Below are 11801 nucleotides of genomic sequence, written 5' to 3'. Positions count from 1 at the left end.
GTGAACAGGTTACAGTCCCTCTCACAACCCCTTAATTCAGCCACATAGACTGTAGACATTGCTATCAGCAGCATCATTGAAGTGAGCTAAGGGCAATTACACCCTTGTATTCATCTATTTCTGTAATTATACCCTAAGCAGACACCCGGCACCACGCTGCTGAACACAGAGACACTGAATCAGTCAATCAAATGTTTTCAGTCCACTGCTGGAGCAGGGCCATGCATTTCTCCTTTTTTAAAGGGGAGCAAGGAAAGACAGAAATACAATAGTGTTTCATCTTGAATAACACATTAACTTTTATCAGTTCATACATTCAGAAGAGATGCTAGGAGTTGAATATTTGCTAACCTCTACGCTATAGGCTTCAAAATACATTCAGTTAGGTTATGGTTTTTAATGGTGTATCACGGGAAGTGTCAAAGTTTTTTACAATATCATGCTCAGGCAGAGCTAAAGGCGAAATAATCAAATCAAATCATCATAAAGGGGATTTTGTCAATCAACTGTCCAAACACTTATTTTGTTCATCCCAGTTAAGTGTTTTAGTCATAGCATTGTTGTAGTGAGACGAATCTGAGAGCTGGTACTCATCAACTGTTCTTCAAATGATACAATTGGAATAAATATAAGAGATCTCACTCAGAGATCTCAATGTGAGACTGAATGATCTTTTTTTCTCAGGAGTGTCTTTGAGACATTAGATAATGGACAAAATCTCCATTTGGTCTCGACTAGGACCCATGTTTGTCTAGGAGACATATAAGAAAAAATTAAATCTTATCCTAAATGTTAATTTGCTATGGGCTATTTTGTCCTTGGATCAAACTATTTCTCAAAACTATAACTAAATTGTGTTTCACATTTTATAAAAGCAACAGACTTAAAAAAAAAAAAAAAACATGTAGAAAAGGAACACAAACATTAGCCTAACTGTTGGTTTCACATTGGCCACAGAGCTGCTGAAGGCTCTGGACCCCATGATGGTCAGGCAAGCGGGTTGTGCAGTGAGTTAAATGGAAGAAGAAGACTGGGGAGTGCAGGGTGGGTGTGTTGATGTGCAGGAGTTCAGAGGAATACACAGAAGCACAGAGGAGAAAGGTAATGAATGCCCTTCAATATTTAATCAGTAGTCAATGGAGCTGTAGAAGGACAGGAATGGTTTCATTAATGGAGGGGGTTCTGGAGATGACGCAAATGGTAGAGTTCGAGACCAGTTTAAGTTTGTAGATGGACTTGAGAGGGAGACCAAAGAGAAGGGTGTTACAGTAATCAATGTTACCAGTGGTTGAACAAGAATGGCAGTAGTGTTGGGTGTGGGGGATGGGCTGAGGTGATTTATGTTGCATAGATGGAAATACGAGGACCAAGTGACATTACTGATGGGAGCTTGGAGTGCTTTTGAGGATGACACTCAGACTCTAAACCTGGGGGGAGGAAAAAACTGAACAGTGATCAATGGTAAGTTTTTTTCTGTGCACATCCAACTGGGGAAGAGATTTGGGATAGCGCCAGAGCTCACTGGAGGGATTATATATCTCACCTAGTCCAGGAATGCCTTGGAATCCACCAGGAGGAGCTGCAAAACGTTGCTGGGGAGAGGGATGTCTGGGGTGACTTGCTTAGTCTGCTGCCAACGCAAGCAATCCCAAACTGAAATAGGCGGGAGATAAAGGATGAATGGATGGATGGATAATTCACATTTGTCTTAGGTAGGTTACCCACTTAATGATTCTTGTCTCTATGTCTTTGTTTTTCTTTTTCTTGTGGAAATGCTTCACTAGTTTATATGAGGACTTTGTTACATTCGCAAGTGGATAATAGCCCAACAAGGCCCCAAATAAATATTTTTTTAAAAATAGAATGAATGTCATTCTATGTGCATCCTCCTCTCTGACTCAAAGAGGAAACAATCTTGACTTGGTGCTAAGTGGCTTTTGTGTAATCCAGTGCTGCATTCTAGCCTTTGACTCACCCCATAGTGTGTAGGAGGATGGCACGAATGAAGCTTTGTAATCGTCATTGTGCCCATATTACACCATCCGACTAATCTCCGGTACATTGTCAAGGGACGACAAAGCAAAATTATGATGGAAGAGTTTTTTGCACTGAGAAATGTAATGGATGTATCGCTCTTATTCATGAAAACAGAAAGATTGAGAAAGTGTAAAAGCAGAGAAGACAGAAAGAAAGACATCAAAGAAGAATTGAAGATAAACTAAAAAATAAAAGGAAAACTACGAGGGGGATGGACAGGTGCAAAAACTCTGAAAATATAAGGGGAACACCAGTTGAGGGAGAGCAGGAAGAAAAGCAATCAAAGCGAGCACAGATGATTGCCATGAAATGTTTGAGGCGTACCGCCCGGGTCCAATTAGAACGCCATTATGGAATGTCTTTTATGACACACCATGAAGCTCCATCATTCCTTAACGCCTCTACCACTTCCTCCTGGGCTTTGGAGCAAGACAAAGGCCATCAACAAAGGGCTGTGTGTGGGCGCAACTTATTATTCAAAATGATGACGTGCGGCTAAGATTAGGTTTCCGCCCTTGAGGCCTGATGGACCAGCTGATACAGCCTTTGAAAATCACCTGTGCTTTATGTTACAACCTGGGTAATACAGAGATCTTTACATCATCTGTCATCTTGTCTGTCTTGTGGACAATAGTTTCAATGATGGTTCTGACCGCTGAATTTAAATATGAGCATATTACTCCCGTGCTGGCCTTTCTTTATTGGCTGCCTTGTCAGTTCAGAGAATACTTTGAGGGGCTTCTGCTAACTCATAACACTGAAAACGAACCTCTGACTTGGTTAAACCCTTTAGGTGCCTGCGTGGTTCCCAGGGGACTGGTCTTTTGAGTGTTCCCAAGGTTAGAATAAAGACTGTTGGTGGATGGGCATTTTCATTATGGTCACTGACATCATGGTGTTGAACTCAGCTCTTTCATGAATACCTACTAACTTAATGATGATGGTCTCGATATTATTGATGATGATGATGGTAGTGACGAGGGTTTTTGTTTGATAACGACGACTTATAAGATGGTCTATACTATATCTATCTATACTGATTAGAGCTCTCAAGAACTGCTGTCAATGTTGCGCTTTGCCTCTGGTCACTTCCTGTCAGCACCTGTGTGTCCAATCGGGCTCAAAGCTGATCGTTTGCTCTTACTGACACTGTTCCTTTTTTTCTAGATCCTTACTTGTGTTGTATTTACTCTCTGATGTACGTCGCTTTGGATAAAAGCGTCTGCTAAGTGAATTGTAGAATTGTAGAACTCACTCATATTTTTGGTTGACGGTGAACTGAACGTTAAATGTTCAACTCATGAACAAGATTCGAGCGTAGCTCACTCTGGAGATGATAAACGACTGCTCACGCCCCAACAGGTACAGAGCAGTGAACACTGTGTGAGCGATGTCTGATATCAACATGCATCTGACAACATGATTACTGTATGTCAATGCAGCCACGGGTGCCAGGGTGTACCGGTGCCACCCACAGTGGCAGATGGCAAACCTAAAAATCAGATGTTGAATTATTTGTCATAGTTGTTCCTAACATTTTGCTTTGCTATAAAAAAAAATAATTTTAAATGTAATTAAAATAATTTCTATCTAAAAAAACATCCACTGGTCCGCTGGATAGCCTAACGATTATGATGCACATCCCATGTACAGAGGCTCTAGTCCTCGTCGCAGCAGCTGTGGGTTCAGATCCAGCCTCAGCCCTTTGCTGTATGTCATCCAACACTCCTCCACATATTTTCTGTCATATAAAATATAAAATATTCTGCTCTTCAGCTGTCTTATCCAATAAAAGCAAAAATTGCCCAACAATATAACAAAAAACTAACAAACAAAAAACATCCACAGACATGCAAGAGCTGCCAACCAATCTATAGATAGCGGCTGACCTGACTATGACTCCAAATTCTTGGGAGACATTTGCCTCATTTTGCAACGTGCACTACACTTAAGGAGGATGTCTCCCTCCCCAACAACAAGTGTGACTTCTCCAGCGCAGCTGGCTGAGACAGCCGTGAAGAGTGCTTAGAAGACCTTAATCAGTGGACTGTCCTAACTGTCTTAGGCTTCTGACATTTTCCGCAACAAGAACAGTTAATTTTGTGTTTTGATCACATTGCCTGTTACAAGCATGGACTCTAAATACTATTACGGTTACAGTAAGAAGCTGTTCTGTGCAGCATTTGTTTTAACAGCAAACGGGAGCAAATCAAGCAACAGAGCAACCATGCTCACAGAAAGACTGAATAACCTCTCATTGCTGATGTTAGAAAGAGAACTTACAGAGGTATTCCAAGAGAGTCTGGCTGCAGACCGCCACTGTCAGCTCCTGCCTCTGGAGACCGCCACTGTCAGCTCCTGCCTCTGGAGGCCGCCACTGTCAGCTCCGGAAATACACCCAAATAAAATCGGCTTGCTTCCGGTTTAATGTTTTACGTCTAGTCCTATGGTCTAGTAGTCCGATAATAGCAATGCAAGTAAAATATTCTCAAATAAAATTGGATAGTAACATCTGCTTAAAGCATTTTATTTTTTTATTTATGTGTAACAGATGATTGATTACAGAGTTACCCTGCCTACAGGCAGGCTCAAAACAATCTTCACAAGAACAGACTCAGAACAGCTTTTCCCCCAGTACTTTGTGTGTGATGATGTCCAGGTGAATCTGAATCGTGTATTCTTTAGACAGTTTATATTTAGGGAACAGTGGGCAGTGACATCGGCTGCAGCAAGATGTGCAGGGTTCGACTTTAGGCTTTGCACCACCAGAAAGGATTGGATGATGTATCTATGAATGACAGAAAAAGTGCTACTACAACTAATGCCCACTTGGTATACAAACTCCAGATTAAAAATTATTTACTCACGCAGCACAGCAATGTGTTTATGCGGTTTAAATGTGAAAACTGCTAATATTTTCGCTGAACGGCTTCAACGACAGTAAAACTTTTCATCTTTATGACAAACTTTGAACCCTTTTAGATCACAAATAACTAAACTGTTAAGCAACATCTCTTCACAAAACGTTTAATAAAGCCAAATACACAGTACTCCGACAGAAAATGTGCTCGCTCTCCATTAAAATTAACATAGCTAACGCTAGCCACCTTTCGCGGAACTACTTTTAAAATGCTAAATACGTCACTCATGCCACATTCGGTTACTTGTTTGATTGAAGTCTACAATTATCTAAAGAATACAAAGGTGAACAAATGCAAGTTCCGTTGCATAAATACGTTTTTCGCTGTTTTGGATAATAGTAATAACAATCAAGCACCTGGCTACATCACACACCTGCTACTCATCAACTGCTTCAGAACTCGGTTTCCCCTCCACCGACAGATTATCCGTCTCGTCGTTATTGGCCACTCCGTAAAAATAAATCAGAGATTATATCTTGTTCTTTTCCAGTGATTTCTAATGCATTTTTCCCTTTGTTCAGATTCTGCTTCACTTGCAATCAATCTAACTCAGAAGATCCCAATGTCAGCCAACAGAACGATATTTCAGACGCATTTACTCAGTCCAAACCCGCCAGTCAGCCTTCTGCCAACCATCTGACCCAGAAATGATTTTTCTTCAAACTTTCTAACTGCATCTGTGTCGGCCTCTGGATTCCTTCATAACATCAAGCTTCAAAAATCTCCGGTGGCTTACTTTACTTAAGTACCTTCATAGAGCTCCACTTCAAAAAATCCCTTTAAGTAGTTGCCTATGTTAAAGCGATCCACTGAATAAGTGTCACATTCTCAACCTCAGCCTGTAATTGTGCAGAACAGACAGGCAAAGCCACTTTGACTACAAGAGGGGATGTAGCGCTCTTGTGCTGAAGAGAGCTGGTGTTATCTCCATTTTCTACATGCACTTCTGAAAACCATAATTACATGTACGTTTCAGGAGCCTGTGCAGCAATCACACGTGGAGACGACTCGTGTCTCTTGTCACATCTCTTCTGCTCAATTGCACACACATCACAAAGACAAGTTAAATGAAAGTTCTAATTTTATTCTTCGTTGAGTGCCATGTTACTATGTTTTTTTTTATACCCATTTATCCCATCATCACTTTGGTTATTGCATCTTTTAGTCATCTAATAGTTCCGACTCATCATCACCCCTGATCATGTTCCAAAGAGTTCATGTCAGATACATCTCAGTTCTCTTATATGATGTTTTCCAGTTCATAAGTTGAGCCGGAAGTAATTGTCCTGCCCTGTTAAGGATCGTTCCAAAGCTCTTATTACTGAAAAGGAGGAGAGCAGAGAGAGGAGCGAGATCTGAGGAGCTATAAAGGAGGATACACGAGAGCAGACTTCCCATAAGTATTTTTACTGACAGACATCCCCCACTGGATATCGCTCATTGATTGGAAGTTGCAGAGGATCGGACTTCTGTTCTTTCAGCTCATCGCTTCCCCCTCCTCACCCACTGTTCCCTTAGTGTCCCGACTGAGTGCAGATGTTTCTACGACTAATCTACATTCATATATGCTAAACTGATTTGGTTTGTATTTATTTGAAGGTTTTTTTATCTTGTGAAAGTCTGTTGGGCCTCTTTAAATTGTACTCTTGTGATGAAAGTCCGCCATTATGCCTCTACTAACAGCATCCCTGAGTGGGCAGGGCCATCTCTCTTCCCTCTTGTGGTGGCAAGGCTAACTGTTGGAGAGGGAGGGGTTCATGAAACCTCTGAGCCTCTGAGTGAAACATAAACAAGCTATATCTAGTTAGCACATTTTTGATAGGCCTACATGGTGTATTAATGTTTACAACAGATCATAGATCACTGGTTTGAAAAAGTGTTTGACAGGAATATTAAGAACAAAACATTAAGAATATCTTTCAACAATTCAATATTATAAAATGCATCACTCACAGGTTTTATATTTTATTTGGTGTCTGATTCACCAAAACAAAGAATATGTTTTATCTATCTCATTAAATCAAAGGGATCTCAAACAAGTCATTCAGCGGTTAATGAGAATATATGAGAATATTTTGTGATGCTACAGAGGAAAATTGTATTTCCTCATTCCTACTCTCCTTCATTTCTTTGCCTTGCGTCTCTCCATGCATCTCTGGTGGGAGGGATTAAAAAGAAAGGACAGGATGCATGTGTGGGATGCATGGATGCAATTTAAGGGAACTGGGATGTACCTATCATCAACTGATTGTGTGCCAACTTTTGTCTGTTTTTTGTTTTGTTTTTTTCCTGCATTTAGTCTTTGAATTTATTACCACATTTGTATACTGCCATAAACAGGAAACAAAAGCTGTAGATATCAAGTCAACTGACTCATTAAGCTCATGTTAGCTCATTTAGCTAGCTCACTTTAGTGAAAGGACCAATATGTAAGATATCTGCAGAATCAAATCAGCGTGCAAGTGAACTGGTTCAGATATAACTGGTTCTACCCGACCTAACAAGCTGTGGCATTTTTCTGATAAGCTCTCAGCCCTTTAAGAGGTCTTGAAGTAACGCATGGGAGGAAAATCACAATTTGCTTCCCCGATCATATTTAACAGATAATATATAACTGATGATAATGTCTCATTAATAACCCTCACATTATTCAGTGTTGTTGTTTCTTGTTAACTGTTGTAAGCCAAGCTACCACAAATTTTGTATAATATAAAACTTCATTACACCAAAGAAAGAAAAATATAATGCCATGGTACAATAACGAGGCTGAAAATAGATAACTACTTCACTTCTTTAAACCAATGAAATTTACATTTTGCTACTGAGAAATGAGTGACTGCAGACGACAGCCTTTATTTTGAGCGACTCACAAGAGGAACACCAGAAGAAATATGATAAGCTATTGAAGATTTATCATTTTATTAGAGTCTGAACCATGTAAGGGTTGTTCCTCTATGCTTTATCCTTCTGTTCCAGAAAAGACAATGTTTTTCTTGTATAACACTCTATTGTTATTTATTTGGTATACATTTGTGTGTCCAAACTTCCCATCAATCAACCTCAGTTCCTGGATCAAGACTACACGTCTTCACATCGAGAATGAAGAGACATCAGATTGTGCTTTATCTGTCAGCTCCTGTATTCACTCTGGTATTTCTGTGAATTCCTTTAAACCTAAACTAAAACCCTTTTGAATTAAATTTGCCTCTCTGCGTAAGATTTTCCCCTCGGTGCGTTGTCTGTTTTTGCTTCATTTGATTAATTTTGGACATTTTATGTGGATCAAAACCCTTTTTGTTTGTATTGTCTAAATTACCAATACCTGTGACCATAGTGCTTCCTTCATCTCCATAAGAAACTCTGTCAGGAAAGGACTGAAAGAATTAAAACAAATTTTAGGTGATAGTTTTTTCCTTGCAAGAATAGTTTAAAGCTCCTGCAAGTATTTTTTTTTACTGGTTACTGAACAGACTGACTTTCATACTAATGCCTCTATAAAGGCACACAAGACCACCAGCAACAAGACTGATTATTTCTCGATTTTTATTAATAATGTCTGAAAATGCCTTTATAAAAAATGTTTACGTCAAGGATTATCAATACAATATACACCTGATTGTAAATAGAAAGCAGGATGAGATGTTTTTTTGTTTAAAATCACTTCTTACACATGTACTGGGCGAAATCACTTTGTCCAAAGGAGGCGCCAAACTCAAAACAAACCAAAAGTGCCTTCCAGGATCTTTAAAGCTACAGGGAAGGAACATATATTTTGGATCAATCACCGACATTGGTAACCCATGTGAACATTACCTCTGTCTCTTTGCTCATCTTGTCCTGTTTGTGCCTATAAGTCTCTGGCAAAAAAATTGCATTATGCTTTTTAAAACTGTGAAACATATTTCTAACTTTGAATATTTTCCACAAAAATGCTGAACAAAAGGTTTTTTGGTGTCTGCATATTTACATTCAAAAGAATAAGAATCTCTGACTCATGCTTTCATGGAGGCATATGCTTCATATACATCTAAAGTCTATTCACTGGACCTTTAAGCAGGTCCAAATGAAAACTAAGTAAAAATTCAGGTCTTCTTAGTTGATAAGTTTTATTGATACTAGATATTTACATGTCTTATAATTTTGCATGATCAGGTGACCTGCCTGGTATTAAAAGTAAGTTGTTGTTTTTCTTTTTTAAAGATTTGTTGTTGTTGTTGTACTTCAATTTTATCTAAAAGATTCTTTAAGTTTTGTAAAGTTTTTGTTTTTGTTTTTGAGTGACTCAAATAAAACACAGGTCATAACTGTTGAATATGAGCCCTCTTTACCATGGCCCTTTGTACTTCTGCTTTACAATAGCCTACTTCACAGAGCTATCAGATAGCAATGTGACGTGTTCAGGCTGTGGTGCTGCGAGACCAGAGCTGCCTTTAGTGCTTAATAACCTGTCTGTGAGGCAGAGATTTTCAGAACAAAGTAGAGCCAACAGGGATCCCACTGCTGAAAATTCACCTTCTTTAAACTGGGAACATTTTGTGATGCTTTCTACTCCACATTAATAAACCAAAGCCCTGCAGCAGTTTCTCAAAAACTCATTAATGCACCAGATGCAGGCTGAGCCAGGTGCTGCTGAGTACAGCACACAGAAGATACTCCAAAACACTGTGTGTCCTATTATAATCTTTTGATTTTATTGTACTTCATAGCATGTCCTGCATTATGGTTATTAGCTGTTTTATCTCCAATAACAGCAAACAAAAACTAGATAGATTGATGTAAGAGCAGGGACGACAAAGAGGAACATTACTGTGGATTTTATTACTGAATAATCAACTCTTAATGGTTTTAGATGCTTAACAGTACTAACTTCTAACAATAAACTCAACTCACAGAACAATGCTGGATTCACAACATGATTTTCTCATGAAGCAATTTTAGAAATTTTGTGTAGAAATGAGACTGACGTCAAATTATGAAGAAAAAAAATTGTTCAGGAAACATTTGAAATATGTTCTATTTTTGAGTTTATATAAAAATGCACATTTATTTTTTATATTTTTGCTGCATCATGTTGGTCTTGCTTTTTGCGTCGTTCGTCAGTCTCTTGATATATTGGCACAATATTTTTGTCATATCTTTTCACATTGCTCCTATAGGCTACACCCCATCTATAAAACCAAGTGTCAATGTCTTAGCAGGCGTTCCGACCGACCGATCATTAGCACTGTTTGACTGAACACCAGCACCACTGGTCAGATTATGGTGGTTTACATACTGTCGCCACAAGCATTTGCATTTATCTAAATGTTGTGAAATTAGGTCACTTTTTGGTCAATTTCAGAGTCTCTGACTGATCGTAGCTTCACTGTAAGCTTAGCAAAATTCTAATGCTAGCTAACATCAGCAAAACAGTAAGGAGATGTGGAAGGAGGCTAGAAGACTTTTAGTTGTCCACTGTGTATTTTGACTAACAATCTCTTGGTTTGACATGTTTTTTCTTGTTGTCGTTGTTTTTTTTTTCATTTAATAAAAACATTTAAAAGCATCAACCCTCTAGAGTCATTCTCTGTGATACATAGGCTATTGTCATATTTATTTTAATTTATGAGATTTTGAGGTTATATGTGTTACAATTGAAGGTTTATTTGAAATGTAAGCAAATAATAAGCTAAAAAAGACTTTATCAGAAATGAATGGGTGACATCACCGAGACTACATCCATCTTTTGTACAGTCTATGTTTTAAAAAGGAAGGTGCATGCTCAACCACATAAACTTTCTTCCATCATGTCTATCCAAGTACAGACGCAAGATACATAATGACGTCAAACAAAATAAGCCAAAAGCGTAGCACCATTTTGCTGGCTTAAAAAGAGGGTGAAAAAGAGGATCACGATTTGATCCATATATTTTTTTGTCTTATAAATTCCAATTGTGCCTTATTTGTATCAATATTTAAATGTATCGCAAGTTGTTACATCTCAAATCACTAATTGACAAACTGAGGTTGAGATCCTGTAGGTTTTATTGATGTTTCCTTATTCAGGCAAACATTTGCCCCCTCAGACTTGAGAAATGTGAGGGAGGCAGGATACAGCGACGGGAGATTCAGGCTAAAAAGGGCCAGCTGCCTCTGCAAATGCTGAAGCTGTTTTTGGAAACCTGAGAGGTGATTCATGCTGGCAAATTGATTCATTTCTTTGGCTGATAGCACTTTTTTTTTGCCTTTGTGCCTATATGCTGTGATTGCTTTGAAAAGACCCTTCAAACAACAAGCCTTTTCTAAGCCAGGGCGGGTACACAATAATAGCAACGTCTTACTTATGCAATCTGATTCAACATCACACATAGCAGTTTCAACAATCACCATGCAGTTAAATTTGCACCTTTCTAAACATCAAAATCCCTTTTTGTTGCAGGGTTTTGTATTGGATTGTGTTTGTGCTCCACAGGTGTTTACACAAGTGCGGCTGTTTTACACACTAATCGTGATGGGTTTTTGTTGGAATTGCAGCAGCGGTATATCTATATGGGGAGTTTGATGTGTTCAAAGCAGGTGTGTGTTTCTGCTTAAAGAAGATTAGTGGAAAAAGGGAAAAAAAGCTTTGATCAGCTTTTATCAGCAACAGGCAGTCCAAAGCAACAAACCAGACAGCAACATTTTTAATTTATAAAAGCCCACCGTCTAACCTCCAGTCGACATCTCAGCTCGACTTCTGCACAGGAGATCTTACAAGCTGCTGGACTCCTTCACTTTCAGTCTGCACCCAGGGAAGCCAAACACATGCAAGAACTGCAGCAGTGGTGGAATCTGAGGGAGATGACGTATGTGGGTTTTCGTTTG

The sequence above is a fragment of the Labrus bergylta genome, chromosome 6, assembly GCF_963930695.1.
Source record: "Labrus bergylta chromosome 6, fLabBer1.1, whole genome shotgun sequence".
NCBI classification, from domain to species: domain Eukaryota; kingdom Metazoa; phylum Chordata; class Actinopteri; order Labriformes; family Labridae; genus Labrus; species Labrus bergylta.
Note: the sequence above shows the minus strand (reverse complement) of the source record.